A 25,937-nucleotide genomic window follows, 5' to 3' on the forward strand; every position below is an offset into this window, starting at 1 on the left:
GGGGGGGTTGTTGTTGATAGTTGCCTTGCCCTGCAGTGTGATGGGAACTCTGACATTGTAATGGTGGTATCCTATGTACATGTTGTGTTCTGCTGATCAATGCCTGTTCATGTGTTGTGTTTACCTTTCAGGTGCGAGGGGATAGTTGTGGTTTGACATGCTGGGGTGTACACATGGTGAATGTCACATGTGATGTGTAGAGAACACTAATGGTCACTTGAGTGCACATGCATATGTGGAGTGCATGTCCTTGCAGAACCACACACTTGCACTCTGATGCACTACATGTACTCCCACCCTTGCATGTCCACGTGTACACTGTTTGCCTTCTGGTGCCCACTGTGTCCCTGCAGCACATGTTCTGTGACCGATTATGGATCCTGTACATGCCTAATTTGCTGATTGATGTGGTCTGTCACTTAGATGTGATGCTCAGGGTGTGCATCACACACAATGGCTGTTCACTGTGCTGTGCGTTGATCAGTGTGTTGCAGGAGTAGGACACAGCACACATGAGCTGCAGTGTTGATTTTGCAATGCACAATGTGCATGTAGACAAGCATTCATTGTTATGTTTCGTCTACAACTCTTGTAATGCAATTGGAAATGACTTATTTTGGGTGGGAGATTTTGTTGGTCTGTCATTTCATCTGATTCCGGGTCAGGCATCATTGTCTGATGCCACTGTAGATTTAGGACATGGCAATGTGTACCTTATCGTTACTGTGTTGGTGTATGGGTATTGCTTGCCATGTCATGTTGTGGTTTGGGAGGGTTTGAGTGACATGACAGTGATGGCCATGGCCTGTTTTGCAGATGTGTGTGATGCACACCTTGCATGTCAGGGTCATCCGCTTCTCAGAGCAACTAGCTGGGGGTAGATCTCTCTCCGCGGCAGGGCCCTCCCTCTGGAACAGCCTTCCTGCCTCACTTGAACTTGAGGGGAACCATCTCCAGTTCTGGAAGCACCTCAAGACCTTCCTCTTTGCTTCTGCTTTCTCTCTGCCTCTCCCTTGCGGAATTCTTCACTGGAACTGCACTGGAGCTGCAACTGGGCCACTCTCACCGACCTCGGTCCCTGGCCCAGCCACTCTCCACTTGCACTTCCTCCCTGGCAACCCCTGCACTGCGGTACTGTCTCTCTATACCTACAGCCCACCCTTCCCAGCACTTGTCTGCACTTACCTTTGCAGTTGCCACCAGCCGACCTATGTATTTGTTTTTGGTCTACTTCCCTGTACTGCACCCCCCCTTCCCCTTGCACTTTTCCCTTCCCCCTACCCCTGCACTTGCACAATCTAAATGACACCTGGCCTAGTAGTACCGTTGTCTGTCTTCCCTTGTCCCCCCTCCCTGCCTCGTCGCACCTTTAAATACTTGTGTATAGGCCATATCATGTCATATGTCATATGTGTGCCTTTTGGTCACACGGGATAGCTTGTGTTTAAGTAGCTAGGGATGCAGACGATGTGGCACTTCCATGGCAACTATCTCAGGGTGGTAGGGTTGTGACAGTTGACTGTCTCTTTGTCATCATCGATTGTCACCTGGTATGTGCCAGGCCTGTGTGCACTTCGCAGGGGTGGGAGTTTAGGTGAAAAATGTGGCCACAAGCTGGGTCCGGGCTTCCTCGCCACGTGCCCTGTCACCTCCCATGGGCAGCAACTGTGCCTGTGGTTGGGGATGTGGGGGCACCACCATGTCCACCGGGATGCCCTGCCGTGTTGCAACATTGTGCAAGACACATGCTGCCACAATGATCCTGCACACTACTGGTGGTGCATAGAGTAGTTGCCCGCCAGAGCGGTCAAGGGAGCGGAAACGTGACTTGAGAACTCCGAATATGCGCTCCACTATGGCCCTGGTTGCAATATGGGCGGCATTGTATCTTACCTGGGGTGGTGTGGTGGGGTTCCGGATTGGCGTCATCATGTGGTTGCTCAGAGGGTAGGCACTGTCCCCTGGGGAGGTGATAATAGTTGAGATTATTAGGGTTTGGGTATTTGTCTGTGTGTGACTTGCATGCATGTGCAAGGGCATTTGTACTGACCAAGGAGCCATGTGCCGCCATTCTGCCCAGCTTCCAGGGCCCGTCGAGGGCGGACATTGTGTATATGAAACTGTCATGGGTGGAGCCAGGGTAGTTTGCATAGACAGAGGTGATGATTCCCTTTGCATCGCATACCACCTGTACATTGATGGAATGCCAGTGCTTGCGGTTTCGGTAGATGTGCTCAGTGGCCCTAGGTGGACGTAGGGCCACATGGGTGCAATCTATGGCACCGAGCACTTTGGGGAAGTGTGCCACCCTTAAAAAATCCAGGACAACGGCCTGCCTTTCTGCGGGTGTTCTGGGCATGTATATGTGCCTGCGGACTGAGGGGCGCGCTGTCATGATTGCCAGTACCTGGTGTAGGCAGCGTGACTGCGTGGCCTGTGAGACCCCCCCACTATGGCAGTAGTCCACTGAAATGACCCAGTGGCCAAAAAATGCAGGACATTGAGCAGCTTCTCCAAGGGGCTCAATGCTTGGGAACAAAGGGTGGGGGATGTAAGGTCATCTTCCCACTCCCTGACCAGGTCTATGATGATATGGGGTGGAAACCTATACCTGCCATAGACCTGGTCATCAGGCATCCCAAAAAGGCTTGTCCGTGGTGTGAAAATGAGTGCCCTGGCTATTCTCCTCCTCCTGCGGTGTCCCACGATCAGTGCTGCGACAAATGGGGCATTCATCGTAGCTGTATATACGCGTTTGTTGTTTGCGCGCACTTTTATACTGTGCGCGGGGATGCTTCTGCCTGCCTTCGTGTGGCGGACACGTTGACGCCTGTGCGCGTCTTTTGCCGTGCGCGGGTTTCCCGTATTCGGATCCATGAATACGGGTTGTTCGCGTGCGTGTGGGCGTTCCGTGTAGTTCCCTGCAGTACTTCCCCAGTTACGCCTTCTTTTTCACACGTTGTTCCCCATTCAACGTGTTACGCCCACTGTTCTGCCCACTTTGGTTGTGTGCACCGCGCTATGTGCGCTTTTGCTGTGCGCGTAGCGCACGCCGTGTATGCCTGCGTGCGCCATGGCTGGATTGGGCGCACGGACAGCGGGAAACATGCGCAGCGTTTTCCTTGAATCGCACGCGTGCGCGTGCACTGCGTTTCTCACGCTTGCGCTCCCTTGCGCCTGCTTGCGCATGGATTTTCGGCGCACGTTTGTTCCATGTATCGGCCCCTTAGTTCTTGCTTTGGTTTGTTTTGTAGCAGTTCCATCCTAGTTCTTTCCTTGATTTTATTGTATGCTTTTTTTAAATGCTCATTAGTATAGCGTCTGTCTTTAAATTTTGTTATTGCTGACGATTATTTTTTTCCAATTCTTCTTCTTGGGTGCAGTTGCGCTTAATCCGCAGGAACTCCCCATATGGTATATTGTTCATTATATGTTGGCGATAATTACTTTTGGCATGTAAAATGCTATTTCCAGATGTGAGTTTGATGTAGAGAGTAAATTGGCTCTGATTGTTCTCAATGTATAGCTCTTAATCCAAAAAATGAATTCTGTCTTCACTTTCTTCCATGGTCAGTTTTAAATTGTATTGATTGTTATTTAAGTATTCATGATATTCTCTTAATTATTTTTTTCTGCCTTTCCATATTACCCAAATATCGTCCATGAATCTTCCCCAGTATATCTCTTGATTTTCTTTTCTGAAAGAAGAGCATTGCCATGCATGGTGAAGTTCATAGTCTCCCATATAAAGATTTGTATAGGTGGGCCGAATTTAGCGCCCATTGAAGTTCCCTGCTTTTTTCTGAACATTTCTTGGTTGAACAAAATATATTGTTTGTTAGCGTGAAGTTGAACATCTCACATACCATTTTGTTTTGCAATAAGTAGGACATTGATCTGGTTTTAGAAATTGTTGTGTTGTTTCTATCCCTTTAATATATAATATACTTGTGTAAAGAGAGGTAACATCAAATGTCACCAATCTAAAATCAGGTTAAAAAAATGTTAAACTACCAATAAATCAAATATTGGAGTGCAAGAACAACGTTACTTTTCACTTTGGTTTTTTGTCTTGGGCTGACATTTTTTCATGAACACAAAGTGGCTTTTCAAATGTAACTGTGGTTTTGTAAGAGGTATTTTCAAATCCTCTGTATGTTCTCTTGTGTCTGGATAAACTTCCTACTACTGATAAAACTGTTCTTGTCCTTGGGTCTTTGAGTCTTAGATCTATGCACCACCAGAAGGTTCTGGCATGTTTGTCCACTTGAAAGCCTTTGTGTACTTTTTTCTTCCAATGTACTGAGGAAATGCATCTGGCCCTCACTTTCTGATAGGACATTGAATGCCAAACTCTGATATGGATTTGCTTGCGCTCTGACATGAACACCCCAATTTCCATAGTTGCAGCCTTCACCCCACCATATGCAAAGCCAGACAAGAATTCCACATGGCACTTAAGAATTTTAGAGCAGTTTGTTCCATCTTCGATTGATATTGTTAGCTTCTTGAATTGCCCTAGAGCTGTTCCCCCATGTAAGATGCATACATACTTGCTTTACGCATCAGTGGAGACATATGCAGGATGTCTTAAGGGCCACTTCCACTTTCTTGTCTAAGGTGTCACAAGCAGCGTCTTTTAAAACCACCAAAGACCAACCCTCCAGACTAGGCAGAATTGTGGCAATTTAAATTGACTCGCGGTAATGTCTTCTCTTCGCCTCGCAGGGGGTATAGCTTTGCCATGAACCTCAGTATAGCAATTCTTTCCTGGTTTCTTCACTCCCATAACACCTCTTCAGGACGCCTCCTCAAGGAGCGCCAATACTTTCAAAGCATGCTTGAACTGCAGGAGGGTTTTGGGGAGTTGCCTTAAACCCCTATCAGTTGAGTAAACTGCCATCTCTGTCTGCTGGAATCACATATATTCAGGGATTTGACCGAGCACACAGGTTGTGGCCTCCAGGTCCAAACATAACTCCATGTGATCCGCTTCTAAGAGGATTCCAAGTCAGTAGCGGATGAGCAAGAAGTATAAGTGGCAGCCCAGGCTCTTTTTTTTATTTTTCATTGCCTCAACTTTCTTTAAATCCTCTTTAAAAAATATGTAGCATTCTCTCTTCAGAAATACTTCCCCCTCACTCTATTTTTTATGGACCTTCCTTCTCTTGTTTCTTCCAGCCACAGATGAGCTTGTGGAGTCTTTGGGCCTGATTTACAAAAGCATTTTAACAAGGGTGCAATCCTATTGAAAACGCTTTGTTAATCAGGCACTGTACTTGTCTCCACAAACGTTCACGTTTCTGCTCTCTTTCCCATCTAGGCTAGTGTTGCAGCCAGGAACACTACACTGTGTCAGTATTCCCTGCATTACTGCTTTTTCTGCTGCCATGCACACATTCACCTAATTCCAATCCCTCCCTAACCATAGATAGCTACCAGATCCACATACCAATCTTGCAGGGTGGACAATAGATGGAGGAGTTGATTGTTTGTCAGGACATCTGCCTGCCTGGGGTGGACCTGGGAAGCTGCTGATAAACTCTCCTCTACTGCAGGCTGTAGATATTCCCGGCGCCACAATGCAATGTACCCCCCTTCTCTGAGGTGTGGGGGCATTCTTCACACAGGGCTGAGCTGAACGGGCACCTCCTCTACGGGTCTACCTCTATGCCATTCAATCCTCTGCAGCATCACCCCGGGCCACTTCAGATTCTCCCTCCACTCAAGGCCCCTCACCCAGCAGTGGCCAGAGGAGAACACCATCCATTCACCTGCAAGGGAGGATTCTCATTGGAAGTGATCAATGACCTTTCCCCTTAAATGACTGTAACAAGAGGATCTTGCTGCAACAGGTAGCATTGCTTGCCACCTGGGTTCCTGCCAAAGGGCAGAATATTTAACAAACAGGGGCATGGTGGTATACTGGGGATACATTGCTCCTGTAATGAGGCAGGGCAGCAGCAAAAATATATAATAAAAGGGCTCAGTTTATGATGATGAAGTAATGATAAGTTATTTATAACGCACTTAATACCCTGAGTTGTCTAAGCGTGGATCGAACCTGTGGTGCTCCGTGTCATTTTGCTTCCAAGGCGAGCACGTTGCCGCTGAGCTATCCTTCCGAGACTCTTTCAGATGTCACTGGACAATTTAGAAGGCTGGTGCCTCATGAGAAAGTCCTGGAATGAGTGAGAGGAACATGCATGGAATCTCTGATGTGGCCACGGTGTCCAACAGCCGGTACTGTGCAAGCATATGAGCTCGAGTAACCTTGCGGCCTCGACCCTGCACACCTATGTGTGGTATTGACTTACTGTTGCAATTCAGCACTTCAGCAATACCACCTTCTGTGACAATGTGCTAATGATGTATTCACATAACAATGTATATCAGGTTGACAAGCCAAGTGTGACCTGCTAATGTTAGTGGCTTTCCGTGTCTCAGACATTCTCCAAATGTACATGGGGGTTAGCCAAAAGAACATTCTTGGGGAAAACCCCGAATGTGTGGGGACGGTTGCCATACGATAGTCAAGTGTTTTGCCAAAAGCAGGGATTTTACAGGACTGAAGCTTTCTTATATGGAAAAAAAATCATTGGAGTCTTTACAATTTGAATATATGAACCGTTTTAAGGTGTATTCCCAGGTGGCAATCTATATAGATCAGCCCTTTAATCTGTCTATGCACAAATCTAGGCAGGGCAAATATTAGTTTTAGGTGTCAGCATGCCTTTACTCATTTGTTATTCCAATGCCACGTTGCTGCATACTACTTCTAAAAGGAATGCATACCACCACTATGTGGATGTTGAAGTTGCCATGCAAGCTAGACACAATATATGTGTAGCATAATTAAACCTCCCACTTTTTTAAATGTCCATATTTAAATGTGTTTTGAAATATGTATGTTTGATGGGATTTTTCTTCTGTTGATTTAGGGCTCAATTTATGGAATGTTTTGCACGGTTCAAAGTGACTTTGCACTGCCGAAACGTAACTTTGCAGTATGTTTGCAGTGCAAAATGACTTTGCACTGACTTTGCACTGCTAGAATACACTTTGTACAGTTCCATGAATCAGGGTGTGTGTCGGCAGTGCAAAGTCACTTTGAACCGTGCAAATCATTCCATGAATCGGGCCCTTAGAGACTTACGAACAACATATATCTATTCTTTAATCGTGAGTTTCCAGTCTGATGAAAAGCAATGTTTACCTTCCAATATGTAAACAATACATATGAGCTAGAAACCGTAATAGGTCAATACTGTCTGCGTTCTGGGATCATATCGATTACTATTGCTAAAGCATTGGTTTACTATCATCATTGCGAGCTATTGCAAGGTAGAGTTGTGATGACTGGTGGGCAAAAGTGGCAGGGAGCCTGGAGTATATTACTAGAAAGGCAGCTCTCAGTATGTTGTTTATCACATACACTGCAGTTGTGTTTGCCATTAGCGTTCCCTGCTGCTATACAATGAGCTGTTTTTCCCAAAATCATTGGCCACAGGTTGGCAATACACCCGACTCACATGTATTTCATAACTGCATATCAGAAGTTCTCTCATCCCAACGCCAGACTGAAGTCATGCTGTTCTTGTCAACACATGCATCTGACATATCTCCCTTTTCCATGTAGTGTCGCACATAGTAATCGCTGCTGACATGTCACAGAAGTATCCTTTCATACTGAAAAGGTTGGGTCATTTTGCAGACATTTAATGCTTGGTTGCGTTTAAAAACTCCGTGTCATGTCTAACTTTGTGAGTCTAGAATGCCTCTTACCCAGTGCTTGGAACAGCAAATACCTGTCTCGACAGTGCTTGGCATGTATCCGCATACGGGGGGAGATGTGCGGTGTGGAAACTCGTTGTTTTGTTTGCTTAGCTCATGTACGTACAACATACTGTAGCCAATTTCCTTTAGTGATGTCACAATAGACCTCCTGTACGGGTGTCAGCCATGTCCACCAGGGTCGGACTGGGACATACAATTGTCTCGGGCACCAATGAAAAAGTAGCCCACAGTTGCAAATGGCAAGTCATTCCTTTGTGACAGGCCGTTTGAGTAGCACCCAAGGGAGAGCTGTTTTGATAAAATGTGATGCAAATTGTGCATTTTAAAGAGTTTGTATTCAGTAACTCTGGTCACAACTACTAGCCACATGGTAAAGTAACTTCTCAACATGGCCCACATTGGCCAAAAACGGTCCCACACTAGCATTTTGTGTTTTGGTTCGGGCATTGCCCTATTTTCCTATAGACCAGCCCGAGCCTGATGTACGTCCTACATCAATTGTTTTACTGATGTTTCCTCGGGAGTCACCTGTCATCGCCATGCAAAGTGGGCGGGGTAACGGCAGTGATGCAGCAGGCTTGCATTGGGAACAGGACGATGCCGCATGCCAACTCGGCCCTTTATGCTCCCAAGGTCAATACATTGGGCGCCACCAGTGGGTGGCAATGGTGACACTGAATATTACAGCACTACCAATTTGGTAGAGTTCTTAGGAAGAGCTATGTAGATCAAATTATTATTACCATTGTGATATGAAAAGACCCTGCATTGCAATGTTGTTGGCTCGGAGCTTCCTTTGCAAACGTGGTCAGGGCTGTAAGCGCGTTTAGGGTTGCGATGCATGGATTTATTTTTCTGTCCCACATTCATACATTGTGTGGTCACAAAAGGGAGTAGCACCGATTCATGGCCATGGGTTTTCTGATAGGTGTATTGCTAGATTTGAACAAACAAGGTTGCAGAGCTGTTTGGCCATACACCAATCTCGTGCTTTCTACGCTTCGCCTGCATGGGAATACCATAACTGTTCTAAACAACAACATGGCAACATTGATAATATTCCCAGGGTGGCCTCTCTGGGGCCTCTCAGAGCCAGGGAGTATGCTCGCTATCAAAACCAGTAGCTTGCCAATTCACTTAACCAATTACCGCTTCAAATGTCCAGTAACCAACGTAAGATAACGCTGTACTCTGTAAGCTGTTACCCTGTGATCTTCCCATGTAATGATTGGAACATACTGCTTTAAGTTCCTACTGTAAGCGAATTCTTAAGTTAAAAGCACCCAGATGCCTATGGGTTATGTGCGCTACATAAACAACAAAATAAATAAATAATTCAGTCTTTTTGGAGATAGCTCTCTCGACTGGCTTCACCAATAGTAAGGTCTTCATAAATTAAAGTCACTCATGGCCTTGAAGTGGGTTATTCATTTCCAAACCTTCTCTCCCTTAATCTCTCAGATCTTGGCTTTGCAACCGTTTATTTTCCATTCACAGGGATGTGGTATTTTGGCAGAATTGATGCTGACCATCGTTTCCCCTCATGAGATTACTCGCCAGGCCTAGGCAGCAAAGGTGGGGCCTGCCTGACATCTCTTGGCCCATCCCCGGTGTTGCCACCATGGGGTTGGCCACCTATGACTGCCATAGACTGACCTGGTCGTCTAGTTTGGTATATCACTGTGGGAGTACCAGCTTGGGTCTTTCCAACCCTTGCTTATTCACCTCCTGATCCCTTTGTGATCATCTGTTACTTTGCGGATCTGAACTATTACTGTCCGCCCCTCTGCCACCTTCCCTCTCCTTGCATCTTCCTCAGAACTTCACTGTGTGCTGGTACCTCCACCCTTCATCTCGCACCCCTTTCAGCAGGCGGTGTGTCCCTTCCTTGTTCTCCTCCTGTATTCTGCCCTCTCCTCTATCATCCTGGTCCTTCAGGCACTGCTTGTGCTTCTCCGCTGTACTTCTCACCTCCTGCCTGATGCTCCAATTTCTTAACAAAATCTCCCCTACCAGCCTGTTCCTTTTGTTATTCTACCTTCCTTCTTCAAGGGGTTTCCCACCTTTTCTCTTTTCCTACATCCTTCCATCATGCCCTTTAACAGTGCTCACCTATACCTTCCTATCACTAACCTCCTCCCCTCATCATCACCATTCTTCACCTCCTCTCTATCATTCATGATGCTCTACTCCCACTCCTACACCTCCTCTAATCTTATTTTCAAACCTTCACCAATAATATCCTCATCCTTCACCCCCCTCTTGCTGTTCTTTTTCCCAACCTTTTTTCTGCCCTCCTGACTGCCTCTGCCTCATTCCTACTGTTGTTTCCTATCATTCTTAGGGATTCTATTATCTCCCCGTCTTTCTTACCTGCCACCTCCTTGTTGCCATATTCTTCCTCCTACCTGTCTCTTGTCTTTATCTTTTCCTTAGTACTTTCCACCTCCTCCTTATAATCACTCTCACACTCTTCCCTAGCTCTACTCTCCTCCTCAATCTTCCCCTCAATCTCCGTCTTCTACTTACCTCCACTCTTTTCTTCTCCTTCCTACATTCCTCCATCCTTGCTTTCCAAACCACCTTCTTCTAGCTATCAGTCTCCTGCTACCTCTGCACACCCTGCCCTTTGCACCCCAGCTCTTTGCTCTGGCTCTGTCTCCAACACACATCGGTCTCTCCTTTTCCACTCGCTTTTCATCTGCCTCTATCCCCCTATCTCCACCCGTATTATGGCATCAAAGACTGGGTGTTTTTCTTCTGCTGATTGGGTTCTTTTGAAGTTCAGCAATGCCCTGGCCACATCTTCATTATGTCTATGGACCCAGCCTTTATAGTGTTGCTCAACTCTCTTGGACAGCTAGTTAGGCTGCACGCAGGAGAAGTTGTCTGAATGGGCACAGAATTTGATTTGTTCTCTCTCTCTCTCTCTCCCTCTCTCCCTCTCTCTCTCTCTCTCTCTCTCTCTCTCTCTTTCTCTCTCTCTCTCTCTCTCTCTCTTTCACTCCTTCTCTTTCGCTCCTTCTCTCTCTCTCTCTCTCTCTCTCTCTCTCTCTCTCTCTCTCTCTCTCTGCCTCACAATGTACAGGATACACATGTGTATATCATAATCAAACAAAGAATAGTTATTCTATCAGATTATCAAAAATTATTCCTGGAATTTGATCATGTAATGTTTGGATTTTGACTTTGACTCAATTAGTTTGGGACATTATTATGAAACAAATATGTAAATGATAGATCACTGATAGTACACAAACAAAAGAAGCGCAAAGTGTTGTTTAAATGTCTTCTGGATTTGTGTCAAATGATTCATCACACACCACCTGATACAATTGCAGTCGCTAGAGGAACTATGCAGCAAGTGCTCGAGCCGGTGCACTACTAGAATTGCACTATGGAGAGAGTCAAACAGGGTTTCTGCTGGCTCAGTGCTGTTTGGCCAGAACAACCAGCTATGGCAGTAAACACCTGCTACCAGCCGCCGAAACTTTCAAGGTAATATGGATCGATTTAACAATAGAGAAAAGAATATTGAAATTAAAAACGGCGATAACTTCACTAAAATCAGTGTACACGATCTGTTTAAGCAACACAATTGAACGAAAGTTACATTTCACGTATGAGCACAATTAATGTGTGTTCTGTATTCTATATAAAACTGCACCACGAAATGAATGGTGGCATTCCTTTGATTTAGTGAGAACTGTATTCATTCCAGTGTCATTCTTAATTATCAAGATGTAACCCTGCTTTTTACATGGTTTTGTAACGATATATCGGGAGACCACGCTCACCATAGGGAGTACCTTCCCCACCCAATTAACAGTATTTATTTCCTTTATAAGCTCCTAACAAGTGAACAATACATAAATAAATAAATAAGACCACAATAGAGCATGTATTTGCTTAGATTCGTTAAGCACTAACTATGACTCATAGAGAACCACGTGGATCCCTCCCCCTGTACCAACCATGAGCCAAGAACCAGGCAAGGTTATAGGCTGATTATATATTTATTTAAAGCATATTTTAAATAGCTCTTTTAATGAGTACACACACCACCTTCTCTGTGGCACAAAATAAAGCTTCAACACACAATTACCTTTTGGTTAGAAACAGGCAAATATGACTTAATAAGGTTTAGAGTGAAAAAAAGCACATTTTTGACTGGAGAACACGTTACATATTGTACATGCGGTCCTTTGTTTTAATTTCCTTCACCCTTGAAAATGCTTGTAAAACACAGATTTCTGAAAATACATTTGGCAAATAGAACCCTGTTTCCTTTTCTGCCAAAAGCAACACAAAATCGTTCTGCTCGCTTACTCACTCTTCAATGGAAATTACACTTTTTTCACTTTGCAAAGCACTTCTCCCCAGAGCACCAAAAACCCAGGCATCAGTGAGATGCAGTGTCCCTCTCTTTAAAGGCAAGTTCTAGGGAGTGGGGACTGTTTAGGAATTGGGGTCAAGGGCACTTGTTTGTTTACATACAATATTTAAGGAGTGGTGACAATTGGTAATTTCTTTTTTTGGCAAAAACACCTTTCATTGAAAGGCAGGGTTTTGGGAAGTGATATGAGTTGGGAATCTCGTTTTGTGACCAGCATCTTTCCCTTGCAAAGGCAAGGTTTGTGAATGATACAAACACCTTTTTGTTTTAAAGGCAAGGCTTCGGAATGGTATCAGTTGGGAATTTCGATTTTGTGGCTAGGACACACCTGTTCATGAGAGAAATCTGGTGTGGACAGAAAAAATGAAGGCACCCAATTACATTAGGTGACTATAACATAGCTTATGCTATGAAAGAAAGTGAACGTTTTTAACTCTTCCAAGCTCCCCCCTGCATCAATCTATTTGGGAGTTAATTAAATTAATATTCAGTCACATATGCTAAGGTCTACACACCTTATCTCCCACCCACTATGAATTCAAGATATTTAGGCAGGCAGATCTCCCACACATGGTTTCGAATGGATCAATTCTTCTTATATTGGACCTCTGTCTCGGGACGCTCAGGGAAGACAGCCATGCTACTTTGGGGAATCCGGACGGGTCTGGTCACAAGCTACCATCAAAGATAGACCCAGCATTCATCCCTCAGTTAGCTAACCTTAAGAATCAGGGCCCTGTCAGCTGTTGGCTTCCTCAGTTTCTCCCTACCAGGCAAAGTCTAACACCTCTCAATGTTATGGCCTCTCCACCCAAGATGGTTTAGGCAGCTGTGTCAGGATTCACCAAGGTGGATTATAGGCAAGTCCACAGAGATATTTAGCAGCTCTCCTTTTCCCCTTCTCTCTCTTTTCATGTCCCTTTTTTCTTTGCAAAGCTTAAGGCCTCTCAATGAAGGCCCACCCAAGTAAGGTCAGGCAGCTATCTCAGGATTCCCCCAGGTAGATTATAGGAAAGTCCTGGAAGATGTTTAGCAGCTCTCACTCAAAGATGGTTTTTGGCATGCCTTTCTGTCTCTCTTTTCCTTGCCTGTTCCCCTCTGCATAGAGCATGTGCTTTTTAATCCTAAATCCCTCCCATACAATATTAAGATCAGAGAGTGTCAACTTATTAGCCTCAAATTTCCATTGAACAGTTCTCTTTCCCTCCCAAGGTTCTACTCATGTCCGCCTATAGGCCCATGGAGTTTCAAGATTGAAGCAAAGTAGCGAGGTACACACCTTTTATCATTTAATTTTTTTTAGCTGTCAGCTTTTCCACTAAAAAAGTCCCAACATGGCAAACTTTAGTAACTTACTGATGAATACCATAATACATAATACATAGATATTAATGTTCTTCTATTCATGTCTGTTCCTTGGTTTGGTTCCTCTGTACAGTTAAACCTTGTAACCTACATCATGCTCCTTCTTTGTGGTCTTGAGATCATAATATGATTTCCTTCCTTCACCCGACTTTTCTAAATTGCGCTGAGCATAAGCAAAAGCATGCTAGAGATACTCATGAGTGGTGGACGCAGTTATCAGTGTCTGCTCTGGAGTTCTATAGAGCAGATGCTGAGGTAATACCATTTTTCATCTGGTCATTGGGCCTCATTAGGACCCAGGCGGTAAGGGGTTTACGGCGGCGTAAACAGCGCCGACCCTTACCGCCTGATTCCGAGGTCCCTTAGCGCCATGGAGGTTTTAACACCTGCTTTTAGCAGGTGTTAAAATCCATGGCGCTAAGGGACCTTGTTGTTAATTACGCCACCGTAATTTACGGTGGCGTAATTAACGCCTTTCCCACTCCCATTATGCCCTATGGGGCAAAAATGGGAATGGGGAAGGGTAAATGGGTTAATGGGGACTTACAGCCCCACTCACCTCGGAATGGGGCGGTAAGTCCGCCAACCACCATGGCGTAAACGTAGTTTACGCCATGGTGGTAAAGGTACGACCCAGGCGGTAACTTACCGCCTGGGTCGTAATGAGGCCCATTGTATCAAATGAAGATATTTTTGTTGCAGAAGATGGTGTAAACCTAATAGCCATCAGGACAAGTGGTAATCAGATGTCCCAACTTGGTCCAGAGTCTGCCACAAACTACCTTAAGTTACAATTGTCTTGTTTTATTTCTCAACCGCCCACTCGAGGCTAGGCGTTATGCAATGTGGCATTTTCTTTTTACCCCTAGAATCTCCCACATCTTTGCCATCACCTCACTGATGAAATGACTTCCTCGACCTGACTCAATCCTTTGCTTCAGGCCAAAACGAGAGACAATGTGGTTAATCATTAGTGCGGAAACTGTCTCTGCCTTACAATTCATGGAATGAATACATGCTACCCGCTTTGCAAACAAGCATGTTACTGTCAACATGTACTTGCTTCCTCTAGAGGAGCGAATCACTGGTGCGATGAAATCTGACCAATGTAGTGTCATTCCTCCGTTTGTAGGGGAGCTCTGTGCGTTAGTGAGCTGGGTTGGAATTGAGCACACACAAGACACCCGTTTTATTAAATTTCGAGGTCCTTGCCCGTGTGTGGCCAGAAGTCAACCTAGTGCAAAATTTCCGATGTGGTATGAAAACCCCTATGACAGGCAGTGGCTGCGTCATGAGTGTGGTTCAGCATCAAGATTCAGAATAAGGTAGGTACCACCCACTGGTTGCATCCAGAAATGGCTCTCCATACAAACAAACCATCTTCGATCCTGAATATCTTGAAGAACTTCATCAACACCTGCAGATCCTATTAACTGGTATAATCTGATTGTGTTAGAGGGAAACTCACAGAGACTTCAATGTGTCGATAGAATTTTCCAATAATCGGGTCCTCTTTCTGTGCAGTAATCACACCTGCCTTTGGGGTATCTTTACTCCACTGGGCAATCTAGAGTTCACTGTTAGTGTTTGTGACCTGGTAAAAGTGACAACTTGGATTTCACCAAGCAGGAATTCTACTTCCCCCTGCAGAGCTCTGGTTTTACCCAGCTGATTGGCCAGGTCATCCCCAGCCATATCTGGACACTCTATTTTGAAATCACCTCTTATTTTCTTCCAATAGAATGTCATTTCATTGGAGGTTTTCCATGGGTTAATGGTTGCCTCACTTCTTCCAGTTAATCAAGTGTTCCACAAACCCGTTCCTGGCATAACCAGAGTCAGTGATTATGACCAGTTCTTTTAGTTGGTGGTGCACTCCAGTGAGGAGGGCTTGATAAACGCCATCAACTCTTCCACCTAACTACTTTGGGGTCATATTTTGTAACCAACTGAGGGCTCTTTGGTAGCATTCACCCAGGTATTTCCAGGCATTTCCAATGCCAGCCACAAGTTAATTTCCCCCTTTGCTATCAACATGGAAGGAATACCCACCCAAAGAGGCATTGCTAGGGGGGGCTGAGGGGGCTATAGCCTCATTTATTTTGGTTGTAGCCCCAGAAAGAAGCTCAGGGGTTACAACCAAATAGGCTAGCTAGCTCCCAGTCCTGACTGCCCCAAAATTAGCGTAGCCCCAGATCCTTTCCAGACCTAGCAACACCCCTGCACATCTACATAAACTGTGGATATCCCATGACATGTGTTTTCCGCATAGACCTTGAGCGGGGAAGTTAAGTATGTCTCAATATTGCTGTTGGTTATTAGACTTTTGTCCTTGAGACAGTTTTCTTGAGCACAATCATGAAAGTTTGCCAATCCTTGCGCTAGAGTACCCTTCTTCTTTTGGCCATATCTGACCTCCACAGGAAAGCCTTGCATGGACAGAATACAGGAAGTCATTCTTGAACTACTGACGTTCCCACCCGGATTCTGTCACTTTGTAAATATTGCAAGGGTTGTTGAGGAGTCTTGACGATGATGTTCGTCCCCTGGATGAATAAGCAGTAATTATTCAACGGCCACACAGATGCCAGGAGTGCCTCTTCAGAGTCATTGAATGTTTCCTCTATTGAGGACAAAGTTTTACCTTCATATGAGATGACTTTGTTGAACTTGTCATGCTTTTGGTACAGTACCGCTGTTAGGCAAGTATCTGAGAACTGGGTCTCCAAGAAGAACTCCTTGTACTTTAAGGGGTAAGTCATACAAGGAGCCTGGGGAACGCTTCTTTTCAGTTGCGTAACTGCCTCGGATTGTTCCGAACTCAATATCCAATTTATTACAGCCTTTAATAAATGGACGAAAGGTCAAGTGACCTCTGCATAGTCGTCAATGAACTTTCAACTATAATTAGTGAGTGCAAGAAGTCTTCTTAATTCTCGTAGGGTATTTTACTACTGTAGGGTATTTTAATTTCATTAAGGCTTCCACCTTCTTCTCCTGGGGACTGCGAGTCTCAGGGGTGATCTTGTGCCCTAAAAGTTCACTCAGGTCTTACACAACAGTGCCTTCTGAAAGGACAGTTTTGCTCTGGCTTTCTGCAACTGGTTCAGGACATAGAGATTTCTGCTATATGTTCCTCCACAGTTTAGTTCTTGATCAGAACATCATCTACATAGGTCAGGTTTCCTTTTTCACCCAAATCGGGACTGGCCTTATGAAGAAAGATATAGAACTCATTGCTGGAGTTTATATATCCAAAGAGGGTTTGAGTCTATTTGTATTGCTGCCCCCCAAAGGTAAAGGCAAGCTTGGGTTGGTCTTCCCTACTAATGGGTACTGTCCAGTAGCTGTTGGTCAAATCAACAGCGGTCTACACATTTGACCCTTGGATCTGTGCCAGCCCTTGCTTGATGTAGGGAAATGACCATATTGACATGTGGACCCCTTTGTTCAACTCCCTCAGGTCTGCACATAGACTCCATTGGCTGTTTGTTTTGAGTATCCCCAGTACTGGGTTGTTAAAGGTGCTCTGGATAGGATACAATATCCCACAAGATTCACATTTTTTAATAACCTATATGAGTGACTCCATGGACGGGAGAGGTCACCAGTATTGTTTTATAAATACTGCAACTATCTTGGGGTCTGTGGGTATGGTGGGTGAATGAAGATATGTGCATGCACAATTGTGTGGGTCCACAGAAAAGATATTCTGCAATTCCAGGAAGACCTGTTTCAGCTTTTGTCTTTGCTCCTCAGTCTCACAGGCATAAACAAGATTGTTCCATTCTTTGACCATTTGTTTGAAACCCCAAAAGAGCTTGGGCTGGGCAATTTCAGTGTTATCCTCCAGTTGGGTGGAGAGATCTCTTTTTATGATGTTGACCTGGACTGGACGTTCCAGCGATTCAATGTGGTGGTCCTTGAGTCTACCTCATCCCTTCTAATGTAATAGGTCACCTCTTCCAGCCTATAAAGGCAGGAAGAGTACACCAAGAAAATCCTTCCATGTCTAGTAAAAATCTTTTCTGGAGGAATACCGTTGCTGATGTCGAAACAGTCATTTGGGATTGGTCCAATTATTTAATTACCTAAATCAATAGAATAATGTTGGGCATCCACTGCCATTCCAATAAAGGTGTCTACGCCAAAAGTTACATTTTGATGGTCGCTGTTATCCAACAATAGTCAAATGGTTTTATGTTCTAGATCCAGTAGGGGTGTTGGATTTAAAAACAAACCTTGTTGTTTAAGATGGGAATTCAAATGTATATAGCTGCCCTGATGTTTGAGATTCTGTGCTTGCTTAATTTGGAGGGTAATAGTGAATGTTCGCACCTGTCCTGGGATGGTAACCTCTTCTTGCACTTGAACTTCAACTACATAAGGCAGCAATTTAGCTAACCAGAATCGTCATCTCCCCTGGGGTTAACCCCCAGGCGTGACCAGTCTTTATTAGTAATTGAATCCAAATTGATTTTGAATCATTTGAGAATACCACTACCTAAAAGTCAGAAGGGACATCTCTCACAACCCAACAATTATGTTCTATGCTCTTGTTGCCAATGGACATTTTTAGCAGATACCTGCTAGGCAGGAAATTATTGGAATTTGGGGTTACCAGGCCTACTTCCCATTTATCAATCAATTTAAATGTGGGAATGGTCTGAACTTTTGGGAGTTTCCTGAATAATCCTTCACTGATGAAGCTTCTTTCTATTATTCAGCACAGGCTCCTCCATCTAATTTATCTGAATGGAGGTAAAACAACGGTTTGAGCTGTTTCTTCATTGTCTTGTTTCATGGGACTGGTGTAAAATGTCAGAATGTTCCCTTCCAGTGTGGAACACCACTTAAAACTAGGAGGAAGGTTGATTGGAATGGAGAAGGCTTCCCATCACCGGTTTGGTCTCTCACAGAGATGACAGTGATGTCTTGGACCTGGCTATTCTTGCAATAGAATTCTACTTTCTCGGAGCGTTAGTCAATTAAATGGCAGGTACCATTCATGCTGACATAATTGGTACTCGTTTTTAGTTTTATAAGCCAGTAAGTCTGGGTCCAGAGGACTTCTTTACATAGTCGATCAGAAGATAATTCTCCAGTAAGCAAGCTGTGCTGTCTAGAGTCATGACTATCACAGTGTGTTTCAATCAATGTCGCCCAATTTGTATTTCCAGATCCGCAGTCCCTTCCACAGGAATGTCATTCCTGTCAATATTTTGGAGTTGCTTGGGAAGAGGTATGAGCGGAATTTGGTGATCAACCCATCTTCCTGATTTGATTTGGTCAAAGTCCTTTTTAAACAGGAAGGTGGCTTGGTCTTCAGTAGCCACCCAAGCTGATAATTCACACTGACCCTGCACCTTGACCGGCACATGCAATCTGCCTTACTTCTCCTCGAGGTTGCAAAGAAAGTGTGAGCTATTTGCCCACCCGGCGGACATTTTCTTGAAATTGAACTCTGGCACTGTGTGATCTTGGATGATTTTGCGTGTCAGAGATTGAGAATCTGTAAGCAAAATGTTACAACTAACAATGGGTGGTTATGGGGGATCCTCTTTCTCCCACGATTCTTTGCTGTTGCCCTTATCCTGGAGACAGTTTTCAGAACCAATCTGGGCGAAGGACTCCACCTCCGTTTCTACCTTGTCTGGTTCGTATTTTTGGGGTTGAAGAGTTTATTTATAAGGGTCGGTCTCCATACTTACCGTATCCAACTCAGGCTCTTTTGGGACCCATTTTTGTTTGGGAGGGCTCCAGCGTTCCTGCAAGAGAAGGGTTGCTTACTTGAATCCTCAAGTGACTCTTCTCTTTCGAATAGGAGTATCTTGAGCTCTTCCACAATACAGATTCTTCTTTGGCCTCTTATATTTATCCATTGCTCTTTGCATTCTAACTTTCCGGGAGAAGAACAGTCCCTTTCAGGCTGTGAGGTTTCCAGTGGTTCATTCTGGGTGAGAAAGGAAGCTTCCTCTAGGGATTGGCATCCCCCCAACACCCAGTCCCCCATTACAGAAACCTGTGGCTTGTTGGACATTTCCTCCCACACCCCCCTTCACAGGGCATCAGACCTGGGTGTTGGGGAATTTTGTGAAGCAGGATTAGGTTGAGGGTGGGACTGAGCATTCAGCATGGGCCCCAGATCGTTTGTCAGTTTCTGGACCTGTGGCTCCAGCTGTGAGTCTTTTTCTGGATTGTAGGGATGTCTCGAATCATAACTCTGCTGCTCCAGAAAAGGGACTGTCCCTTCTTCCAGAGTAGCTTGTGTGCTGTATATTTCCCCCATATAATTCCATCCTTAGTCTCCTTTCTCTCGGGTTCAGGGATCCTTTGCCCTAAAAGCAGGGAAAGAAAGAAGGATTATTTTGGAAGTTCTGGTTCAGCCGGTAGCTGGGTACAAGGTTCGGGTTGGGAGGTGGAGTGATACTTTTCCCCTGGGGGATGTTTGGAGGTCAGTTTCCAGGGGTAGTACTTACCTGATTGGGTCTCCCCGGGCTGGGGAGTGTATTCAAAACCACAGGATTGATTTGGTACCTTTGTACCTAGGGCTTACATAGGTTGCAGGGTCAGAGGGATCATTGTTCTGAATCCCTGCATGACTACCATTCAATTGGGCTAGAGGTCCTTTCTGCTTTCCATTTTGCTTGTTGGCAGGAGTAGTATTTATAGACCCCCCCATCTTCAATCCGAAGGAGGGGTAGCTCTCACCTCCGCCTCCTTTGCAGCAGCAGGCGTGTTAGATGGTTTGGATGTTTTGGGGGTGTATTTACTCTCAGTCGGCTTTTGGACCTGATAGATCCTGGTGGCCTATTGAATTACTCAATCCGGGGTCCTGTGCTCATGAAAATCATGCACCAACTGAGTCATAATGTATTTGGGGAGCACATGGAAACAGGTGGTCAGAAAAAAACTATTATGTGTATTCACCCTCCGGGAAGTCTCAGCAAATGCACTCTTCATCTCCTGCACAAACTCCCTAGACATATCATCCTCCCACATTGCAAATTATATGCAGCCCTATGGGCCTCCAGTGGGATTATGTGTATGCAGAAATGCATCAAAATCACTGTCATATAGGTGGATCATTTATAATGATCCTGGCCATCCAGTTCTGCAAAGAAACTGGAGTGTTTAGGTGAGAATGTCCATTTAGCAAATGCTATACAAATCACATCATTTCTGTTCTGAAATTATGACATCATCTGCTCATAAAGTTCCAAGTGCTCCCACACCAAATACTTGCCATTCGTATGGTATGGCGTCAGGAAGCTCTTTATGGCCTTGATCTGTCTGAATGGTTATTTAACAAAGCCCTTTCTCTATGTGTCTGCCTTTTTCTTCTTCTGCACATGAGTCCATTCATTTCTGACTCAGAGCTTTATGTAGACTCCATTCCTTATCCTCTAGGAGCTTCCTATCTTCGTAAGTTCAGGAATATCTCTCAGACTCATGGGATCTGGACTCCTTGTACCTGGACCACAGTGAACTCTCAATGTCACATTCTCTGTGGTCACGTTTAGGTCCAGGATATAACACAGTGGCCCTCATTACGACCCTTGCGGAAATCAACCGACCGGACCGCCATAGCGTAAATAGCGTTTCCGCCATTGCACGATGGAGCAAAGTGCGGCTCATTCCGACCCATCGGGCACGAGCACCACGCCATGGCGGAAGTGCAAAGTCCGCGATGGCGGAAATGACCCCAAAACGGCCCACACCGCCGCCGTACGGCGCCCTAGGTGCAATACCGCCACCCATCTCAGCGGACACCGCAGTGAGCGCCAACCGGAAAGTACGGTGACCGTAAATATACGGAAACGGAAGTAAAAGCATGGTCCCGGAACGGAAAACATCCCGCCGTACACCTATAAAACCACAAATTCCACACAACCATTAAAAATACTACCCTGAGACACATCCCAACCCGTCATCCACCCTAGTGAAACCAAGAAAAATGGGAAAAGTAGCGAAAAAAGCGTGCGACCGCAAGCGGCAGGTCCACTTCTCCCGTGAGGAACTCACCGTGCTCACGGAGACCCTCCAGGAGAATGCTGCCGCCGTCTTCTCCACGCAAATGACCAGGACAGCACTTGCGAACAAGAAGGCCATATGGGCCCTGGTGGCACAGCGGGTAAGTGCGGTGGGGACCGCACCCCGCAACCCACAGCAATGCAGAAAGCGATGGGACGACCTGCGGATACGCGTCCGTAGCATACTTTCTGCCAACCGCAACATTGCCACAGCTACCGGGGGAGGATCGGAATCACCCATCAAGTTGACCTCCTGGGAAGAAATCTGTGCCTCCACCATTGGAATGGAGAGCATAGAGGGAGTCGGAGGGATGGAGAAAGGAGTGCAGACATCCGAAGATTCAGGTAGGTGTCCCAAATAAAACAATGCCAAAACCACAACGTCCAATCATGTGAAGTACCACGTGCCCACATAGTGCAACAGGAACACATGTCCAGGAGAACGTCCACATACATAGGCCTGACAGCACACTTTAAAACTCACATCAAATACATAAATAATTAAAAATCCTAAAAACACCCTCTACACGTGCAGCAGGCACACCCTAACTGCAGGCTGCCAAACAACTGCACCCACATTCCACACACAAATGAAACCACCTCCAAGGCCCCGACCCAAATCACCCTCAGGTACCACCCCAATGCATGTGATACATTGCCATTCCAATTCCCACAGACCCATTAATAACGCTCGCCCTCCTTTACTCCACCACAGGGTCCGATCCAAACGACGAGCTCCAGGACACCCCTACCAGCACACCTGCAAAGAGGGCCAAGAACAACGGCCAAAGACCCTCCACCTCAGCTGCACGCATCAAGACACGGCAGCAGCACAAATCAAGTGACAGCACACAGGAGGGAACTCCAACAGGCACCCCAGCAGCCAGCATGCCCACAACACCACCACCACAGGTCCCCCCAATGGATGCCACAGTAGGCACTGCTTCTGGTGGCAGCAGCACCATAGGTGATACTGCATTAATGGCAGCATGCTCCGACACAGAAAACGGGGATGTCGAAGTTAGATCCATCCATGACCTGTCTCAATCCCCCTGTCTGTTCCATCCCGTACACCATGAGGATACCACGCAGGGGCACCCACAAGACGACGACTGGCCATCCCCCACAAGCCCTGTGGCAAGGCAACATGAGGTGATCAGCCCCTCTGTGACACCACCGCAAATGGCCATGGCCCAGCAGAGGCAACAGTCCCTCGACCAGGTAATCGTGCAACAGCAGCAACTGGCCATGCTCCTCAAGGACCATGCCGATGAATGTGGGGGCACTAAGGCAGACATAGAAACATCAACTGAGACACTTAGGGCAGAAATGGAGAGAAGTACAGAGACACTAAGGGCACAAATGGAGAGTAGCACCGAGAGCCTGAGAGTACAAATGGAGAGTAGCACCGAGAGCCTGAGAGTACAAATGGAGAGAAGCACCGAGAGCCTGAGAGTACAAATGGAGAGAAGCACCGAGAGCCTGAGGGGGGAACTGCATGCGACGTCCAAAGACGTATGTGCCGAACTTGCCGCAGTGCGCCGTGTGCTCACTGAGCTCTCACAAACCCTTAGGGACATGCATGGACGTGAGCAGGCAGAGACATCATCCGTTGCAAGTTCCGTCCAGGGCAGCCCCCAACGTAGATCTGGGAGGAACCTGCGCTCCACAGGCAGGGGTGCCCCTGATACCCGCAGAGGGGGCTTGCAATAGCGACTGCCCAGTGACAATGAGCATCTTTGGACACTGGTGTTCGGGGGGGAGGTAGGAGGGTGGAGGGGGTGTGTTGGGCTCACTTGGGTGGCGGGTCGATAGGGTGTTTAACATGATATCACATATGCCATAAACAATGCACGATCATGCAATGAGATGTGTGGACATTGATCTTTGTGTACGAGGCCATTATAGGCGTACAGTCCATATTGTGCATGTTCCAGACACACACAGTGCCACGAGTCCCGTGTCCATGTATCAGCCACCAGGCGTGAGTGCTAGAAGCATGCATCTATGAGATGCTGACGAATGTCACGGCCCTCCTGTGCCTCGCAGACTCCTTGAGGTGCTGCCACATCCCCACCCTCATCATGACCATCATCAGGTGCTTGCAGTTCTGCGTCAGGGGGCATGGGCACATTTCTACGTACGCACATGTTGTGGAGCATGACACATGCCATGACCATCTTTGCAACCTTCACATGGCGGTACAGGAGTGCCCCGCCAGACCTGCTGAGGCAGCGGAAACGAGTCTTCAGTAGGCCGAATGCCTGTTCTATGACTACACGCGTACGTGAGTGGGCATGGTTGTAGTCCTCCTCATGCTGGTCCCGTGGGTTCCGGACTGGTGTGAGGAGCCATCTCTTCAGTGGATACCCGGCATCACCTGTATGTGGACAAGTAAGGAATTTTGAGGAATGCCATTGCTACGTACGCACCCCCCCCCTTCCTGCCAGGTCATTGCCGCATCACATACCCCACATCATCATGCATGAAATGAGACTCACCGAGTAGCCAGGATCTGTTCCCTGCGTGTCGCTCCATGTAGCGTGGTATAGTAGAGTTCCTCAAGACCATAGAATCATGGGTTGATCCAGGAAATCGGGCACAACAATGTGTAATGATCCTGTTGGAGTCACACACCATTTGTACATTCAGAGAATGAAATTGTTTTCGGTTGCGGTACTGGGCCTCCATGGCATGTGGGACGACCAATTCCACATGGGTGCAGTCGATGGCACCAATGCAACCCGGTATGCCGGCAAGTGCATGGAATCCCACTTTTGTGTTGGTAATTTCCTGCTCCGAGCGTGGTAGAGAGATGTAGTCGTCTGCGTGCTTCAGGAGGGCATCGAGCACTTGCAATAGTGTCCGTGAGAACAGTGGCTGTGATATGCCATGCAACTGTCCGACTGTGTGCTGGTAGGTGCCTGTGGCCAGGAAGTGGAGTACAGACACCACCTTCAGTAGGGGTGGGATGGCGGTTGGGCTATCTATCATGCTGACAAGGTCAGCCTGTGTCATGTCCACAATGGCGGTTATGGTGTCCCGGTCCAAACGGTAGAGGGTGTGGATCTGCTCATCAGTGAGGTTGAACGGATGTGCTCGGAGGCGTGGGATTGCGGGCTGCCTGCGTGGTGGTAGTGGCTGTGCTGGCGGCCCTTGCTGGCCCTGCCTTGCCCTCCTCCTCCTCCTGCGTCTCCGCCGTGCGGCCGGTTGTAGTTGGTGTTCGTCTTCTTCTTGAAGTTGGAGTACTTGCAGTGCTATCAGGTCCCCCAGGGCCAACATAGCTAGTCCTGCCGGTAGCATTTCGGAGTGGGTGTGGTTGTGGGAGGAGACTGGGTGTGCAATTTATGTGTTTTCAGGCTGTATGGCCTCCACCTGTGGTGATTCATTCCACCTGTGCAAGCTGCACTCCCCTTTGGGCGAGCACGTCCCGCACACAACGCTGCAATTCGACGAATGGCATCTTGCTATTGCAATCATGTATTTGTACCCGTTGGCAGTGTAACATTGGTTGATATGTTCATTCGGCTATGGTCCCATTGTTTCACATACTATCTTTGCAGTCGCGAACAGACTTGTGGAGGGTCAGTGGAACGTAGTACTCGAGTAACGGTGGACCCTCATGCAACACTGTACCGAGCTTCACCGACGGGCGGGGCGTCCCATTTGTGAGTGAAGGCAGTTGCCATTTTCACACACAGCCGCACTAGATGGGTTAATTTGTGATTTCAAGCGGCCACAGTTGCCTTTTCGACGTGATGTTGCAAATGAGGAATTCGAAGGGCGGCGCTTTCGGTTTTCAGCTAGCGGCGAGGAGATGCCCACAGGTCTGACTGCAAATATAACGTTCTATTTTTCAATGTCCTTGGGACAGGGGCCATGGCGAGGATGCAATGATTGATATGAATAGTTTGGGGTGCGCAATAGCGACGTGGGCGATGAGGCCGGACGTTCCCAAATACATGTTACTTCACAACACTGGAATTACGGGCTGGGGCACAGTGGATTTTGCAGGCTGCATAACGCACAGACTCAATGGAAATTTCACATGTTATGTGAGTATGGAGACAGGCGTTTTCATTACGGGATGAGGGAATGATGTATGGATGCATGGACAGATGATTTGATACAGAGTTTGCCATGTACAGGGCTTCTTGGAATCTATCCGCCTCCCCTGCGCTATGTGATGCAGGGCTGCCATAGTGGGACCATCGTCTATCTGGCCTTGTTGAGCCCTCCCTGTCTCGACGTGCCTTCAGACACTTGTGTCTATGCACGTTACCAATCCCATCAGATGGATTCTGTTTTAACAGACGCATGCACAGGTACACTCGTTTGTGATAGTG

The sequence above is a fragment of the Ambystoma mexicanum genome, chromosome 1p (assembly GCF_040938575.1).
Source record: "Ambystoma mexicanum isolate Mex_15411 chromosome 1p, UKY_AmexF1_1, whole genome shotgun sequence".
NCBI lineage: Eukaryota > Metazoa > Chordata > Amphibia > Caudata > Ambystomatidae > Ambystoma > Ambystoma mexicanum.